Raw genomic sequence first — 4,071 nt, 5'->3', positions numbered from 1 at the left:
CCGAATTTCAACAATTTAAAAGTTGATTTTGCTGATTTTTCGAGTTTTTTTAAAAAGGAACCGAATGGGGACCCAATGGGGTCTTTACAGGTACTTTGTAGAGGCTCCATTCGGTTCCTTCGGTCCGCCAGGGGATCCCCATTCGGTTCCCTTTAAAAAAAACTCGAAAAAACAGCAAAATCAACTTTTAAATGGTTGAAATTCGGATTCTACGTTAAAATTCCCTATAGAAGGTCACGGAATAATCGCAATAGTTTTTTTTGCAACGGTAAACAGTTTAAAAATATATAAGACGTGTAACGCCTGTTGACTGATACTTCCAGGCGATGCGTTTGAAGTGTAGCAGTCAACAGGCGTTACACGTCATATATTTAAAAACTTTTTACCGTTGCAAAAAAAACTATTGCGATTATTCCATGACCTTCTATAGGAAATTTTAACGTAGAATCGGAATTTCAACAATTTACAAGTTGAGTTTGCTGTTTTTTCGAGTTTTTTTTTAAAGGAACCGAATGGGGACCCAATGGGGTCTTTACGGGTACTTCGTAGAGGCTCCATTCGGTTCCTTCGGTCCGCCAAGGAAATCAATCTAATTAGATTATTGCATTTTCCAAATAGGAAATAAAAAAATAAAAGATTTGTAATACATTTCTGAAATTGTTAATATGTAATACATTCTTTTTACAAAAATTTCAATAAAAAGATCTCTTTCAAGAAATTGAGGTAAAAATACATTGGCTTAATTTAAAAAAATCTTATAATATTAGTAAGCAAACCCAACATTTCGGAACGAATCATGAGCTTAGTGTCTCTATTCAAAAATTTTTACTTAGATCGAAATAAAATCTATTTTTTCACAAATAATTTTATATAAAATAAGCATGAAAAATATTTACAATTAAAAATCAGACCTCCAAACTTCAACTTTTCCTTTCCTTTCTTCGACCTTCTTATAAAACCAGGAAACCAACATGTTTCGGGGCCAATTTAGACCCCATAATCAATAATTATTTATAGAAAAACTACAAGGTTTGATAGATATATTCTTAGGCTAAGTAAAAATAAAACATATATCACCTGCAATTAAAAACAGATATATACATATTTACTTTTACGTCTTTAAAAGAGGTAAAAACCTTATCTAATTTTGCATTCTTTAGGGGAAAAGTGACAGAGATATAAAAATTATTATCAATAATAAGAATGAAAAGCAATAATTTTAATCAAGAAGGAAAACTTTTTTGATGATCCCAATATTTAGTTTTGTCAATTTAAAAAATCCTGATATTTTTAAGAGGTTCTCACAAATTATCAATGGTATTTCCCTAATTTAATTAATTTCTTTGAAAATAATAATACTCAAAATTCGATATATTCCAAAAATTAATTAGAATTGAGGAATCATACTGATCAAATTCCTGTGTATAGATGTATATAGGGTGAGGGGGAGGGGGGGGGGGGGCAACGCCAACAAGTTAACAGTCAATGTTTTTTTTAAAGTTAACAAGATGTTGAATTGATCCAGTTTTTTCTCATTTCGAGTTTTACATTATATTATATTATATTTCTATAAGTATTAATCACATCAAAAAAACAATGATTTGATCATTTAATTATTTCTAACATGCTGCATTTCGTCGGCTTTGCCCCTCACCTGAGGGCAAACCCGTCTGTAGTTTTTTATGAAAATCAAAACATTTAAAGATAAGAAAATATTATGGTTTGCTTCTGTGGTATTTTATGTACTGGAAAAATTACCTTTAAAGATGTCCAACAAGAATAAGTTATTTTGAATAAAAATAGAGATAGCTGTAATATAACCTCTTATTCGTTGACATTTTGCTGGAAACGGAATTTACGCAATGTTTCTACTGTACCAATACAAGACAACTGCATATCGACCGGATTGATAATAATAATATTTAATCATGGACATAGGAAACAAGGGACTAGGCATGCTATTGCGGGGGTGATGCAATGAGGGGGGAGGTACGCCACCTTTTGATGTCCCGCGACAATCATGGCAGCGCCCACATTTTTATATTTTCATGCACAGTTTGTCGGCAAAAATGTTTGTGCGCATAATCAAATGGCACATCGTAAGATGGCGGCTCTCCCCGCTCATGGAATTCACCCCCCTCCCGTGGATTCAAACCCGCTCGCCCAAGTTAGGATGGCATGCCTAGTCCCGTGTTTCCTATGTCCATGGTTTCACCTACTATCAGCGAGAAAACTATAGACACCTGCCTTTGAAGCCTAACAACTCAGTCAAAAAAAAATGCTAGCGCAAAAAAATGCTAGCGCAACAAAAAAAGTCATTTAAAAGCTGAAAGTGTTCTATGTTAATGAGCTTAAAGACGTTTATGCAAAAAAATTTTTGTGCTTAACAGACTGAAAAATGTAAAAAAAAAGTAAGGATTTTTGGGTACATTTAAGAACAGTCAAGTTTAGAGCATTATTTCTTATACAAGGGGAGATGGAAAAAATTAAAAAAATTCATGAGTATGAGGAAAACTGTTGTGGACCAGTTGTAGTTGAGAAATTAAAAAAATAATAAAAATTGTTGCTTAGAAGTACAAAAATGTGCAACTATATTATCTTCAGTTCTAATACAGATATTAAAGCGATTCAAACTGCAAACTGTGATGCATAGACACAAAATATAAGACAAAATATAAGACATTTACAAAAAATAAGACTAACACATGTTAGTCTTATTTTTTGTGAAAATCGCGATATTTTTAGACATTTTTTTTGTTGGAAAACAAGTGACAGAAAGCAGGGGGGCCCTTTTTTCGTTTTACTGCCGACCGCTGGTGCTATTCTTCGGCCCCTAGTTCTGAATGCCTGGATGGCACCTGGCCACTGGTCAAAGAAAGGGACCAGCGGTCGGCAGTAAAAAAACGCCCCCCCCCCCCTGCTTTCTGTCACTTGTTTTCCAACAAAAAAAATGTCTAAAAATATCGCGATTTTCACAAAAAATAAGACTAACACATCCTTACGGGCGATTGAAAATAAATACAGAGTCTATGCATCACAGTTTGCAGTTTGAATCGCTTTAATATCTGTATTAGAACTGAAGATAATATAGTTGCACATTTTTGTACTTTTAAGCAACAATTTTTATTATTTTTTTAATTTCTCAACTACAACTGGTCCACAACAGTTTTCCTCATACTCATGAATTTTTTCAAATTTTCCCCATCGCGCCTTGTATAAGAAATAATGCTCTAAACTTGACTGCTCTTAAATATTACCGAAATTCCTTACTTTTTTTTTTACATTTTTCTGTCTGCTAAGCACAAAAATTTTTTTACATGAACGTCTTCAAGCTCATTTACGTAGAACACTTTCAGCTTTTATATGACTGTTTTTTTGTTCTGCTAGCATTTTTTTGACTGAGTTGTGACGCTTCAAAGGCAGATGCCTATAGTTTTCTCGCCGAAAGTAAGCACTTGTCAATATTATTTTCGTCATGCTTGCCCCCCTGGCCAAGCCTCAGTTATTTATGAGATATATTATATTTTGGACTTGAATTACGTCTAATTAATATAATTAGATTGTGTGATATTATTTTATCTGTCAAAATATCAAATTTTTATACGGTAAGTATTGTCAATAGAGTTGAGAACTTTATATTTCGGTCAGCGAAACTTCCATTCTTTCGTGGTAAAAACTGTTTTCTGTATAATTTTTCTCTTGCAACGTCAATTTTCAATATTTTAGTAAGTAACAAAATCTCTCTGATGAAATAGATTTATTTGATGCAAAATTAGAACTAAAATTGTTAAATAATAGCCATGCTATAAGGAAAATTACCTTTGCCCCACTGGTTGGCGCTGCCCCCCTTTACCCTATTATAATCCAATTTTTTGCACTCACAACATCATCACACTAATTAAAATACTGTTGAAAGTCACAAACACAGGCTTAGAAATTGAGGAAATTTTATTTTGATATTTATTTTTAAAAAAATAAAGGTAATATATTAGAAAGATAATCTCTTACAAAAAATTTTACAAAAATACGAGAAAATGAAAATCCTGGTGAATATTTGTTGAATTAATTACA

Source organism: Belonocnema kinseyi, chromosome 3 (assembly GCF_010883055.1).
Source record: "Belonocnema kinseyi isolate 2016_QV_RU_SX_M_011 chromosome 3, B_treatae_v1, whole genome shotgun sequence".
In the NCBI taxonomy this organism is placed as follows: Eukaryota; Metazoa; Arthropoda; class Insecta; order Hymenoptera; family Cynipidae; genus Belonocnema; species Belonocnema kinseyi.
Note: the sequence above shows the minus strand (reverse complement) of the source record.